This window comes from Felis catus, chromosome E3 (assembly GCF_018350175.1).
Source record: "Felis catus isolate Fca126 chromosome E3, F.catus_Fca126_mat1.0, whole genome shotgun sequence".
NCBI classification, from domain to species: Eukaryota; Metazoa; Chordata; class Mammalia; order Carnivora; family Felidae; genus Felis; species Felis catus.
This window is the reverse complement of record NC_058383.1, coordinates 21,328,370-21,343,258: the sequence shown is the minus strand read 5'-3', so window position 1 is coordinate 21,343,258 and position 14,889 is coordinate 21,328,370. Positions and strand designations below refer to the sequence as shown.

Here is a 14,889-nt window from a genome sequence, read left to right as displayed (position 1 = left end):
TTCTTTCTTTCTTTCTTTCTTTCTTTCTTTCTTTCTTTCTTTCTTTCTCGTTAGTACTTTTTGAGCATCTATTTTGGGCCACACGTGATGACAGGTGGCGAGTGAAAACAGCCCTCGTCACTGTTGCACTTTCAGCCTGCTGGGAGGGGCAGGCATTAATCCCGTAATCCACGAGCTAAGGTACGATTGTGACTGCAACAGGACCACGAAGAGGGATGTGCTGTGTACATTAGAGGGATTTGACCTCGCTAGTCAGGCGGCTGGGAAGGTTTCTTTGAAGACGTAGTGATAAGAAGGAGATCCAAAGACGGAGTGAGAGCTGATGGGGCAATGGCTAGTCCTCACAGCAATCCCATAAATCAGATACCATTGCCTCCACTTGACAGTTGAGAACATTGAGGTCTCCGTGAGGTGATCTAACCACCCAAGAATAGGGTCTTTAATATGCTTGTTGGGCCATTTGGTGGTTTCAGGAGAGACAAGCGTCACAAGCAGCCCAGGGGCGTCGGAGAGCATGGGTCACAAACGCACAAGCCTGCAGAGCTCAGGCAGATGACATAAAAGAGTGAAGTCGGCAGAGTGCAAGGCAATAGGGAATGGTGGGGACTGCAGCAAACTGGAAGCCACGTTTTCTGCCTAAATGAAACAGCCAGTTGGAATTCACACGCCCGGCAAATACATTTATTTGTCTCCCTTACCAGAAGGTTAGCTCAGTAAAGCTGGATTTTTTTTTTTCAATCATGTTCTCTGGGGACTTAGAGCAGTGCCTCACACATAGTAGGCCCTCAATGTTACCTGCCATCCATAGTCTCTGAATGGTTCTTACCATGAGTGTGCTTACATTCATTCTCTTATTTTATCCACCAGCCTCTCTCTTGGCTTCTTATTTTCTTCTGACATGGCTGCTGCAAGAAAAATCCCTAGTGGCAACCCCCCCCCCCAAAATATTTAGGTGCGTCTTCCTTTTGTACCTCTCCACCCTCTTCATATTTTAGCTCCTTTCCATCCTAATGTGCTTGGCATTATATCTCGGTTCCCTCTACTTATCTAGACCATTTAACACTTAAACAGTGTTTTTGTTTTGACTTAGAACTAGAGTATTGACCTTGGGCCCACCCAGAACTTCAGTGTGTGGACCTTGGGCTCACTCTCACAACCACCTCCTACACTCAGCCTCATTCCCTGCAACCCTAGGCCATGGCCCCCAACTGCTTCTTATCAGGGACAGTGCATGAGAGGTTTCCTTTCTTAGAAACTGCTCTCCTGAGACATCTTGCTCCTCAAGAAAGTGATCGTCTATAGACGTCTGAACTTCCTATTCCATCACGCCGACTTCCGCAAGACAAATCTCATGTGCATGGGAAAGTTACAGCCTAGCCTTCTCAAAACTCCACTTGGAACAGAGGGTACTGGGGCTTATTGTTCGTTATCTCTTACATGTAGGATCCTAAGGTCTTTAGGAGTAATTTTTTCTTTCTTTTTTTTTGGTGGCCTCTCAGTAACACACATGGATATTTTTAATGGAAATTTTCAAAAATAAAAAAGTAGAATTAATTCTCATGTTCTCCCCTCCAGTTTTAACAATAAGCCACTGTCTTTGATCCCCAGAGAAACATTCACACCAGTCTTTCTGATATCACAGCTGTCTTACAAGCTGCCTTAGAGCGACCTTTCACGTGCCATTCCTCTGTCCGTGGTGCTGATCCACCAGCAGCCACACTAGCTGCTATACCTTGCTTTTGGTCAATGGGATTAATGTAGTGTTACCACAAAAGTAAACATTAACTATACATGAAATAGTTCCAAGAAGTGCTATTTATGGCCTATGCTAAGTTAAAAAAAATCCAAGCTACAGAATATCCTAATAATGCTAGTTACTTCTCATTTCTTTTATGCCCCGAAAATTGAATTCATTTCTTTAAAAATCAATGGGGCGCCTGGGTGGCGCAGTCGGTTAAGCGTCCGACTTCAGCCAGGTCACGATCTCGCTGTCCGTGAGTTCGAGCCCCGCGTCAGGCTCTGGGCTGATGGCTCAGAGCCTGGAGCCTGTTTCCGATTCTGTGTCTCCCTCTCTCTCTGCCCCTTCCCCGTTCATGCTGTGTCTCTCTCTGTCCCAAAAATAAAATAAAAAACGTTGAAAAAAAATAAAAAAAAAAAAAAAGAAAAAAAGAAAAAAAAATAAAAAAAAAATCAAAAAGTGTTCATGAAGAGGTTGAGTATATCTATTGGTGTGCCTATTTTGGACACAGAATTTTCAGCTATGGTTTATTAACCAAGCCATAACTAGTTGAAATAGTTTTCCTTTTTACAAATTAAAAATCACCTCTCCCACTGGTTCATTAATGATGGGCAGATAGTTGACAGAATAACAACTGTTAAAATGTTCCAGTGCCTTTCACTCCACTGAGAAATACCATAATGAAAAATTCTTAACTATATATTCATATATAGTAGTAGTCAACAATTTTTTTTTCTGTATATATCTCTCTATGAGGCACCATGCTAGGCACTAGTGGGATAAGTATAAGGCATAATCCTTTTACTCAAAGTATTAAGAGTAAAATGGGGAAAATCAGTCCTAGGATTGTCACCTGTTAGAATAAATATGGTAGAGGTATGTATAAAGGCCTGTGACACTACAGGCTAATAGCCTCTCTGGCTACCAGGAAAAGCTTCATAGAGGGAATCTGGAAGGCTGTTTGGCAGGAGGAGAAAGAAAGGCATTCCAAAGAGAGGTAACATAAACATGAGTGGTATTTTCATGTAATGGTATGAAGCTAAGGGTACCATGAACTTACTATAGGGGAAGGAAGTTGTGGAAGATAAAGTTGTACAGACAGGTTGGAAGGAATTTGGACTTTATGATGAAGGCAATGTAAAGTGTGCCCATTGTTGCAAGAAAGTGAGGACATCTCTCTGTCTCTAGGAAAAAGAATTCTCTCTCATCTAGACTCCTGGAAATAGTGTGCTAAGAGAATACTCAGCATACAGGGATTTGAGTAAGAGGGTTTCTAAGGCCTATTTTTCTATTCATCTCCCCATCCATTAAACACATATATAGAAGTTAATTCTGTTTCAGGTAAAGTACTGAACACTGAAGACATAGTGGCGAAGGACACACTTGGTTCCTTACATTCTAGCGGAGCTTGGAGAAGGAGACAAAGAATGTACAAGTACCTATATAAGTAAACAGGATAATTTCCGGTTATTGTAAATACTAGAAGGAAGATAAATAGGGTGATAGAACAGACAGTAACTGGGGCGAGGGTTACTTTAGAAAGTCTGATCAGGGAAAAGATTCTCTGAGGATTGATATTTGAGCTGGAGTGTCAAGGATGAGAAGGAAGCACATATGTGCAGAATCTATGGAAGAGCTCTCCTGAAAAGGGGACTAGCAAGTGTATAGAAAGGCCCTGAGGTGAGAAATCGTGTGAGGTGTTCTACAAACCAAGGAGACAGCATGTCTGCAGCATAACGAGCAAGAGGAGAGATGGGTCCAGAGTAAAGATGAAGGCAGGCAGGGGCAAGACCATGTTGAAAGAGCATTGTGGGCCATAGTAAGCAGTATGTCCTTGATTCTAAAAGTTGGCATTTAAGGATTTAAAGCTACTGAGTATTGTGATCAGATGTATACTTTCTCAAAATCACACTGATGTTGAAGAGTGGACTGGAGGCAGGTAGAGTAAAGAATGGTAAGATACGGGCCTACAGATTTAGTTCTGGCAAAAGATTGGTAATGGCTTGGGCTTTGGTGTGACAATAGAGGTGGAGAGAAATGGATGTGTTCTATATATTTTCAATACAGAGCTGTTAGGACTTGTCTTGCTTGTTGTGGGGCATAAGAGAAAGGGAGGGATCCTCAGTTTTTTATTTGAGCAACTTTGATGGTACTATAGTTTTTGACATGGGGAGACCTCATAGCGTCCAGTTTGTTGGAGTGGAGTAATGGTGAATATTATTAATGCTGTTTTGGATGCCGTAATTTTGAGATCTTTATTAGATATGTAAGGTTCAAATGGACAGTGGGTATGCCTCAAGGGAGAGGTCAGAGGTGGAGGTATAAATCTGGAAGTCATCAGCATTTACTTAAAGCCGTCAGATTTGATGAAAACATATAGGGAGAGAACACACATGTAAAGGGAAGAGAAGGCAGGCCCATGCTCATTGTTAAGTAGATAGCAAAGGAGGGGAATTGTAAATTGAATTCTGTGCCCCCCAATTCATGTATTGAAATCTTAACCCTCAGTACCTCAAAATGTGACCTTATTTGGAATTACGGTCATTGCAGATAAGATGAGGCTATGCTGGAATAGGATACCTAATTCAATATGACTGGTGTCCTTATAAAAAGAGGAAAGTCCATGTGAAGACTGTACTTAACTACCACAAGCCAAAGAATTTACTGGAAGCTAGGAGAGAGCCTTCCCTAGAGCCTTCAGAGGGAGCACAGCCCTGCCGGCAGCTTGGTTTCAGGCTTCTGGCCTCCAGAGCTCTGAAATGAGAAGCTTCTGTTAAGCCACTCAGTTTGTGGTGTTTTGTGATGGCAGCCCTAGAAAACACATAGAAGACTAATTAAAAATGACAAGAAATAAAAGGAAGACCACCACAGTGTGGTGTCATGATGGCCAAGGAAAGCATGTGTTGCAGGAAGAAAGGAGTGGCCATTTTTATTGAGAGATTTTGTTGTTTTATTGTTTTTTTTTGTTTGTTTTATTGTTTTTATTGTTGAGAGATTAAATGAGAGAAGGAGAGAGAAAGGGCCGTTGGATTAGATTTTGCAGTATATTTGGGGATTCTTGCTCTTCCCATTTCTTGTGCTTGAGATATTCCATATCTATCTCTTGATGATGATTTTGGTTATATTCAGCTGCTAGACGGCAGTGGGTATGCCACCAGAAAGAGTGAGCTGGTAGCTTTTCCTCTGGTTAGAACGTTTCCTGTCTCTCCTAGGAGTTGGAAGATGCCGTGGCAGTATCCTGTGCCTTCCTTCTTTGCGTCCGTAGCCACTGCTTTATTCTGCAGAAAAAGGTGCTTGCTGCCTACTCCCCCATGGCATAAGAGTGTCAGTAGCTGAGTTGACCATCCAGTTGCTCCGAACTCAGTTCTCCATTTACTCTACCATTCACTACCCACTGCTTGCTATTCTGAGTTTGGACTTCCCCCAGAACCACTCCCCTTCATAGCCGATCCCCTCCTGCACATGTAGGAGTAAGCTCTTCTCCTTCTGTTCAGAAGATCCATTGTGTACCTTTTCTTGATTTTCATCAATATTGAATATTTATTATTTAACAGCATCTTTTCTTGGGTCATTTCCAAGAATTTGGACTAGGAGCAGAAATAGGCACTGGCATACGGTCTGACATCATGTCAGTGCTCTGATATATTCCTTTTGTTGTGGATTAATATTGATTCCATCATCATGCCATGTTTGTGCTCATGAAGCACATATATCTTTTGGCTGCCAGGGTCTAATCAGAGCTCACTGGCAAAGCTCCTTAGACATTTCTTCTGAGCTATGCTCTTTGAATCAATACCACGAGTGGTAGTTCCCAATAAATGTAGCCTTTATTGACTTAACAAATAATTTGTTAATTATTTACTGCGCACATATCACAGTTGGTGATATAGAGAAATATAATGTGTGGTCTCCATTCTCAATGAGTGTACTTGGGAAAAAGAGGCATTCGCACGAAGGATGCTAAATAACAATTCATGAATTAAGCAACATGAAGACTTCATTGACCAGGGCTAGAAATCTAGCTTACATTGTATTAAGTAAAAAAAAAAAAAAAAGCGTATCCCTTGTATTCTAGTGTTTAGAGCAGTGCCAGGTACACAATAGGCCTTCTGTAAATATTTGTTGAATGAATGAATGAGGGGAATTTATTGTCTCACATAATTGAAATGTCCAGGTGATGTTGAGGTTTAGGTGTAGCTGTATCCTATCATGTCCTTAGGCGTCTGATTCTCTCCTTTTTTTTTTTTTGGCTCTTCTTTTTTCTGAATTGGCCTAAGTTTTAGGAAGTTTGTCTCCATCCTATGGTGGTTGCTGGTCTTTTGAAAGAGAGATTCCTCCCTCCCCCTTTCTCAGTAGTTTCAGCAAAAATCCTGGAGCTGAAACTCATAGCGTTGATTTGGGTCATGTGCCCAGCCCTGAACCAATCGTGACCAGGGGATGGAATACTCGATGCATCAGGCCTAGTCACATGTGCACTCCTGGAGCTGAGCCTTTTGAGCCACATGGACCAAGAGTTTGGAAGGGCTTTTTTTCCTCCAAAGAAAAATTGGGTAAGTGTTACTACCAGCAGAAGGAATGAAGGATGCTATCCAGGCAAAACTAATGGATGTTTGTTGTTCTACAGGCCCAGTATAAGAGATGTCATAAGGCAATAGATAATTCCACATGATTGTATCAGGAAGTGAGTATCAGCTCAGAGGCTTTGGAAGGGGTCAAAGCAAACCTCAAGGAGGAGACTGAAATTCATTTATGCTTGAGAAGTGAGCAGGAATTGACTTGATAAGGAAAAGGAATTCTAGAGGTGAGTGGGAATAGAGTATACATAGTGGCCCAGAGTGACTTGAGTGGGTAACTGGTGAAGGAGAGGGAGGTTGGGAATGCCAGAATGTGAGGGTGACCTGGACAAGATGACCGTGGGCACCATAGCTGCAGCCACGCTTTAGGCAGACCATGCTTGAGCCAGCCTATAGTGCAATCTCTACCCCCATCTCTCATATCTGGGTTCTAACTTGCCTTTGCCTTTGGAGTTCCGGGAACACCTGTTATTGACCCCAGTGCCTGCTTGTGATGCTGCTTCCCAGTTGTTAGCAAAGGCTGATGTCCACTTAAGCCCTCCTGTGATCAGCCCAGCTCACCCTTGTAAGTGACTGTGCCAAGTCTTTTCAGCCTAGGGCAAGAAAAGTACACTGCAGACCTTTCCTTATTTTCAGAGTAAGCCAATGCAGGCTCATTCCAACACTGCCAAACAGAAGAAAAAACCCTTTGCATCGGAATCAAGTGCAGCGACAGCAAGTAGCAATTTGTGAACAAATCAAAGCTCCTGGGGTGCAAGCTGCACCCCTCTTGGGTACCCCCACTTTGCATCTGTGAATCTGTAGAGAGACTCAACAACGCTTGTCCTGGGGTAATCACCCAATCAACCACGTACATGTAAACAAAGGGATTCCCTGAAGGAAGGGAGTCCAGCTTGCTGTTTGTATAAAGCCAATATATATGCAGTGTTTATTATGAGCCAGGTTCAGTTTTAAATAGTTTATGGATATTAACTGATTGCCTTCTCAGGCCAATCCTGGGAGGTAGATGCCATTATTTTATCCTTATTTACCAATAAGGAAACTGAGGCTCAGAGAAGTTAAGTAACATGCCCAAGGTGTCCTGCCTACAGAGTGTAGGATCCTAGGTTCAAATCCAGGGGATCTGAATCCAGAGTCTGTGCTCTTCACCATCACTTTGTGCTGCCTCGAACTCTGTTCCTTTAGCCCACAGGGACCAGAAAGGCAACTAAGCTCTGTTTGTTATAGAAAGGACTTTGATGCTCCTCATAGCCAGTCAGGAAGAGGTTTACAGTCCAGAAGCTGCTACCAACATTTCCTTTCTGTTTTATGTGTCCTTTCATGGACATCAGCAAGCCCCCTTGATCTTGATCTCCATCCCCCCATCCTTTTCCAACAAGAGCCACCAGCCTTCTTGTGCACTTGATTCTCTCATCTGTCCTGATAAGACCCATTTGCCCTGAATTCTCACATGTTTCGGAGCAAAGGACCTAAAAACATCAAACCCTTATGGCTAATATTGATCAACTCTGCTAGGGTAACGGATGCATTATCACACTAAAGGACTCTCTTCAGAGCAGGGGAGAAATTGAGGAGGAGGGCCAGTGGAAATGAAGGGGCAGAGGATCCCATCTTGCCCCCGTAGTGGATAGAGCAGGATAAAAACGCTAAGTGATTAGGTAGACTGATGGGCCCTATACTTTCAAGACCAGCAGTACTGGTGGGGATATTAAGAATTTCTTGTAGGAAATGCCGTAAGCCTGCAGAGAGGCTTGGAAACAGAAAATGGCGAATGGTTACCTCGGCCAGATGTATCTGGGTTTGGGTCTATGAACCGCCCACTTTTCCCTGTTGGCCAAGTACTGAAATGGAGTCAACAGATGTGAGCATGTGTAGGAAGGGCTGACCAACTGCTCTCTCTGAGTTGAGCAAACTTCTCTCTCTCTCTCTCTCTCTCTCATTTCTCAGTACATCTGCTTATATGGAAGATTGAGTACCAATCCTGGAACTCCGATCCTGACATCAGAACCCCAGTGTTTCCTCTTACAAGCACTGTCAAGTGGGGCTGGCTGTCCTTCAGACTGTCTTGTTTGGGTTTTGAGGCGAGATGTCCAGCTGTGTCTTCATATATGTGGCTGGTGCTGTGCATATCTTTGCAGTTTGAGCAGGGTCTATGTGAGTCCGCACTTGACCGCGCCCAAACTGTGATCTGGGAACGGACTAGCGGGCCGTTTTTCAAGTGAGATGCTATCCATGCCAGTTCTCTGCAGTCGCTGGGAAGAGAAGATCTGTGTGTGGAGCTCTTGATTGGTCTACCAGCTTGCCATAAATAGAGTCTGCTCGACAAAGAGGTCTGCACAGAGGAAAGAAGAGGGGAGGGTGTCATAGAGTTCCGAAGTCATTATTTGAGCGTCCAGACCCACTAGCACCTGAATTCAGAGCCCCTAGTCTTAATTTTTTTTAGCCGATACATTTCTTGCTTTGCTTAAGCCACTCGGGATTAAATTTCTGTCACTAACACCCCAAACAATTCTGAATTATATGCAAAATAAGTAATTTATGCGCTCTCTTGGGTGACTTAGCCATTATCTCCACTTGACAGATGAGGAAATGGCAGTTTGGAGGTTCAGGTGATTTGTACAGACCTTGTGGGTAGTCGGTGGAAGACCTAGGAACTGGTACGAGGCTGATCTTGAAACTAACTTACGAGAATGTTCTTTACCAAAAGCCTTGGAAAATGTTTTCGGTTTCGGTTTCTCCGAGGAGCACAAACACCTGTGATTCAAAGTCTCCTTTGGAGATGCCCTGTCGCTGCTTGCTCCGTTCCAGAGTTGACTCAGTGAGTTGTCGGGCTGACTTGAATTGTTGTTTATACGGTCTGTGAACTTGCAGTTATGGTATTTTGTAATTTTGTTTTCCCTGCCGTTCCGCCAATGCGGCTTTGTGAGCAAACATTGCCTGTGATTTAAATTCACCACAGTAATGAAATGTGCGTGCGTGCACACACACACAGGCACACACGCTTCTTCAGAACAGCCCACAGCTTTCTGATTAATCACATGTGTAAAGTACAGTGTTTACAGGAAATCAGCAGGTGGCAATTAGCATCTTGGAAATTACCGGGGAAACAACTGGAGCTGCCGCTTCGGGAGGGGAAACATGGCGGAAATCGGCAACGCGACAGACCCCCTCGGAGCTGGGCGTGGGGGGCTGCCGTGCCCGCAACAGCTGGTGGGGGCAGCCTGGTGTGGGTCACAGGCTGCTTGCCAGCCTCTTTCTTTTCCTCCCAACACCGACGAAGCAGTCTTCGGGTTGAGATAGTTGGAGTGAAGCGGTTGCCTGACAGACCGTCTTAGAACAACCTTTAGAAAACACGCAGTAACAGCAACCACAACAACAAAACTACTCAGACCTCGGTCTGGCACAAGCAGACGCTGGCATTACTGGGCTGGTTGTTAAAATACGAACTGTGGAGGGTGCCTGGGTGGCTCAGTCAGTGAAGCGCCCGACCCCTGGTTTCAGCTCAGGTCATGAGGCCGAGCCCCACGTCAGGGTCTGTGCTGACCGCTCAGAGCCTGGAGCCTGGTTTGGATTCTGTGTCTCTGTCTCTGTCTGCCCCTCCTCTGCTCATGCTCTGTTTCTCTCTCTCTCTCTCTGTCTCTCAAAAATAAATAAACATGAAAAAAAATGATGTAAATAGCCATTTGCGTTGTTTGGTGAGTTCCTTTTTTACTTAGAAATAGGTCTGTCTATTTGGACGATCTCTCCATGTCTGTAGATACAAGTCTACTTTGTTATTTTAATGATTCCATCTATCATATGAAGAGTTGGGTGCACCATAAGTTACTTAACCGCGCGCCCATACTAGTGGGCATTTTAGAGAGTTTCCACATTTTCACTCTTCCAAATAAATCTTCCGTAGACACTTTTGCACGTGCGTCTTTGTGCATGGGGGGCAGGAGGTGGGAGGGGGAGAGGTGGGGGGGGGGTGTGGGGTGGGGGGGTAGTAAGTTTTCTTTAGGTTATACCTACAATTGAAAGTGCTCTGTCACAGGTCATTGCATGTAAAATGATGTTAAATTTTGCCTAATTGCTCTCCATAAAACTGTGCCAATTAGCATTCTTAATGATGAAGGAGACCACCTGCTTTACGTCTCTTTTATTTCCCACAGATTTTTAAAGGAGGTATGTATTTTTGTTTTAGGAGTGTATGGCCCAGGGCTGGGTAACAGGACTTAAAAACAAAGAGTCTCTGTCTTTTAGATTTCCCTAATGACAGGGAGCACCTTTTCATGTGCGTATTGGCCCTTGAAGTTTCTGTTCAAGTATTTCGTCCATTAAAAAAGTAGGGCTTTGTGTCTTTTGCATTTCAGTGCATGGTCCATTTCAAGCACATTTTTGTGTATGCAGTGAGGTAGAGGTGGAGGTTCTTTTGTACTTTTTTCCTATATGGATATTCAGTTCTTCCAGCATCATTTGTTTAAAAAAACTTCTGCCCTCTCTTTTGCATTGACTTGGCACCTTTGTTGAAATGAGTGGATTGAATACATGTAAGTCTTCCTGGATTCTGTTGGACTCTATTCTGTTCTATTGATTAGCCTATCCCTACTCTGAGTCTTTGTCTTTTAATTGGAGATTACTGATGTAGTTTGTTGACTCCCTTCTATTGTCCTAATTTTTAAGTCAGGCCCAGATTTTCTCGGTAAAAGCAAGGGATAAGAAAAGCAAACAAGAGAACTGTCAGGGTGCTAGGAAGCCAATTCACAAACCCATCAGGAGACGGAGCCCTGAGTTTGACTTGTGCTGGTGTCGCCTGCCACTGATCAGTGGCTTTCGGGTGGCAGAATTAGGCAACCTGGCTTTCCCAACATTCTCTGCCTAAGTCATGCCCATGTCAGTGTAGGTAAATAGGGCTGCGGCGGTCAAGAATTTCCCGAGCGTCCAGTCCCTTAAATGTACACCCCGAGTCTGTTTGCCACTCCTATCCTTTGCTAACGGCCGAAAAACCTTCCAAACTATGCCCCAGACCTCCTGCTAAAGTGGAAACTGCTAGACCCGTGTGCAATTCTGCCTACAACCCCTGTTTATTCTGTCCACTTCATGTGCATGTGACGTCTCTAATTGTACTATCATTATCAAGAAGAGGAGACCCTCTGTGCCAGTTTGCTCGGGCTGTCCTAACAAACTACCATAGGTTGGGGGGCTTAAACCACAGAAACTTCAAGGTGCTGGCAGAGTTGGTTTCTTCTGGGGCCCGTCTCCTCGTCTTGTGGAGGGCCATCTTCTCCCTGTGTCTTCACATGGTCCGTCTTCCCTTTTCTTAGAAGGACACACCAGTCAGCATTGGATTAGTGACCTCATTTTAACTTCTTCACCCCTTTAAAGACTCCATCTCCAAATACAGCCACATTCTGAGGCCCTAGGGGTTAGAACTTGAACATTTGGTTTGGGAGGACACACTATTCAGCCCACGACACTCTCTCTCGGAATGGTCAGATGTGGGCTGGCCCATTCAGTCACTGCTCGACTCAGCTATGATTTTGGCTCACCTCACTCCTGTAGCCCCAAGAGTATACAACCTTCTGTTCCCTCTTTTCCCAAGGGCCTTCCTGAATTCCCAACTCAATTTGATTACTATTAACATGACATACATAATATATCCCAACCCTTTGTAAATGTATTTCTTACATTAATATATTTCTCTTCTTTAACGCAGTCAATTTTAGCCTTTGATCAATTTGCCTTTTTAAGAGTTTTGCTTCCTTTTCCTCCCATGATATTTTATATTTTCTGTTTGTTGTAATTCCTTGTTCTCTGCCCCCCACCCCTGATCCCCATTCTCCTGCGTAGTGTTGCATTGATTGAGTTTCTTTGACTCATTTTTTCCATATTGGGTTTTGGAAATTATAGATCTTATTCTATTTTTCAGTGGTTGCTCTAATATTTTAACACATTAAAAATCATTACAAAATTAGAGCACAAATGCGAAAAAAAAAAAGAAAAAAGCAAAAAGCAGAGCTATATGGAAAGGCATACCATGAAAAACGGAAGTCTTTCAATTCCAATCTTCGGCCTCTCATGCTACTCCCCGCAAATAATCTATTTTTTAACCACTTCCCTTTTTAAGTATTCTGGTTGTTGCTTCCTTAACTTAAATAATATTTTTATACTTTTACTTTTTTAATTTATCTTACATAGGCAGTATTTACTGGTGCTCAACTTTGAAAGGTAAGAAGTGATCTTTTTAAAAATCCCACCACCAGATTTAGCTAGCTATCTTTTTTATTTGTAGTTCTCCTAGCGATCATTCCTATAAAGTCAATATGATCTTTAAAATTTAATTTCTTGTTCTGTTATCTTTAGACAGTATCTCTGGGTACCATCAAAACTGTGGATATTAGTATTCTTACCATTTTTTACTTCCATCTGCCCCCCCAACCTTCTGTACGTCGCAAGGTTGATAACATTTACATTTTGCTAATAGGTTTAGCACAGAAATTGAAAATGAATAAACACCACTTAACAGTGTTATGATGATACAAATGTTTTTCATTGCAGAGCCAAGTGATATGATAGGACTTGTAGCAAAGTCTGTTCTTAGAATCCATGAATCAATTGTGCAGAATCACTTCCTGTTGTAGTTGGCTTCATATTTGATCCTAACTTTCTTATATGGCTTTTTTCTTTTTGGTCCTAGAATTTCTAATTTCCTCCCCCAGCACCCCTCTGCCCCCCAACCCAAGAAGCATGTCCTTGTGATTTCCCTAAGATTGCCAGTATTTCTTTCTTTTAACTTTTAAAATTTATTTTAATTTTTAATTGTTTTTAGAGACAGAGTATGAATGGGGGAGGAACAGAGGGGGAGAGAAAGAGAGAATTCCAAGCAGGCTCCACACTCAGTGCGGAGGCCAAAGTGGGGCTCGATTCCACAACCCTGGGATCTTGACCTGAGCTGAAATTGAGAGTCGGATGCTCAACCGACTGACCCACCCCAGCGACCCTGATCATATTTCTAACTGAGATTTCTAACTCCACCTTCTCTCTGTTTAAAGACATCTACCCTCGGACCCCCAGCTCAGATATAAACGACGTGCTACCCAAGTGGCTGGTGTGGGGAGGTGTCTCCCGTCTTAGGTTAGTTCCATTCTATCTTGGAGGCTGTTTTTGTTTTTTAGGAATGAAGACTTGAGAGGTCAATTTTCTGAATTCTTAAATGTCTGAAAAGATAACTTTATTACATTTTATGCATAGTTCGGCTATTCATAGATTTATATTTTTTCACCTGGGGGAACGTTTGCTCACATTATCTCTTTTCTTATTTTACCCCCTCTGTTCTCTATGTTCCTTTCTTCTTGAGCTACTGATAGACCAGTGGTGGAAGGTCTGTATTTATTCTCTATGGCTCTGAACTGTGTTTACCTCAGACCCTTTTGTGATCCATTCCGGAAGTCTCTCAGCTCGATCTCTGAGATCATAAATTCAGACTTCACCCCATGATGCTATGCTGTCCTGATGCTGAATGTCTTAAACAATAGCAAATATGGTTTTTAAAATTTCTTTGTTTTTTAAGAAAAGATTATTTATTTACTTATTTTTAAGTAATGCCTACAGCCAACGTGGGGCTCAAACTCACAACCCTGGGATCGAGAGTTGCATGCTCTTCTGATTGAGATAGCCAGGTGCCCCAGTTTTTAAAATTCCTAAGTCATTAAATTACTTATATTTTATTAACATGATTTTTTTAATGGATGTGATTTCTTACTGAATATTTCTGAAATTATCAAGTATAGAATTTTGACTTTTGCTTCTTCAACTAATTTTTTTTTAGGGTTTTCCCCCTTTCACATGAAGATTGTGCTTTTCTTTCACGGCACTGGTTTTCTTCAGAGGTTAGACTAGAGCTTGAAGTCTAGATTCCACATAATTTTCCCTCATAACTTCATGGACATTTCTTTTCCACCTTCTGATATTCAGTGCTTAACAAGTCTGATGTTGTAGTTATTTTTTCCCTCTGTGGGAACTGGTTTTACGTTTTTTTATTTCTCGGAATTTCTTAGTGCTTCTAAGTTATTCTTTTTTGTCAACTGAAAGATAAGCACACCTTCAGGAATCACCAGCTATTTGGGAAATAACATTACTAAAAGGTTGATAACGATTTGGGTGAACTGAAAAACCAGCACACAAGGAAACGGGAAAATAAGAAATATGGAAAAGAAAGCCTTTAAATAAGTGAAGCTCATGTTTTAATAGTCGTTAGACAAATCACATTGAGAAAATGTTTTGCAGGGGCACCTGAGTGGCTCAGTCGGTTGAGCGTCCGACTTCGGCTCAGGTCGTGATCTCACGGTTTGTGGGTTTGAGCCCCCCCACCCCACCCAGTAGGGCTCTGTGCTGACAGCTCAGAGCCTGGAGCCTGCCTCAGATTCTGTCTCCCTCTCTCTCTGTCCTTCCCCCGTTCACACTCTGTCTCTATCTCTCAAATGTAAATAAACATTAAAAAATTAGGGGCGCCTGGGTGGCTCAGTCAGTTGAGCGTCCAACTTCGGCTCAAGTCATGATCTCGCAGTTTGTGAGTTTGAGCCCCGCGTCGGGCTCTGT

The 14,889-nt window shown here is 42.9% G+C and overlaps 1 long non-coding RNA gene across 1 annotated transcript in view; it reads left to right on the top strand.

Moving 5' to 3' along the window:
* Positions 1-2,156: 2,156 nt before the first annotated feature.
* Positions 2,157-14,889, top strand: part of LOC109495232 — a 221,220-nt gene continuing 208,487 nt past the window's right edge. The window contains exons 1-2 of the long non-coding RNA XR_006591291.1: positions 2,157-6,288; positions 6,363-6,539. This is a non-coding gene — a long non-coding RNA (uncharacterized LOC109495232). The remainder of the gene's footprint in view (positions 6,289-6,362; positions 6,540-14,889) is intronic.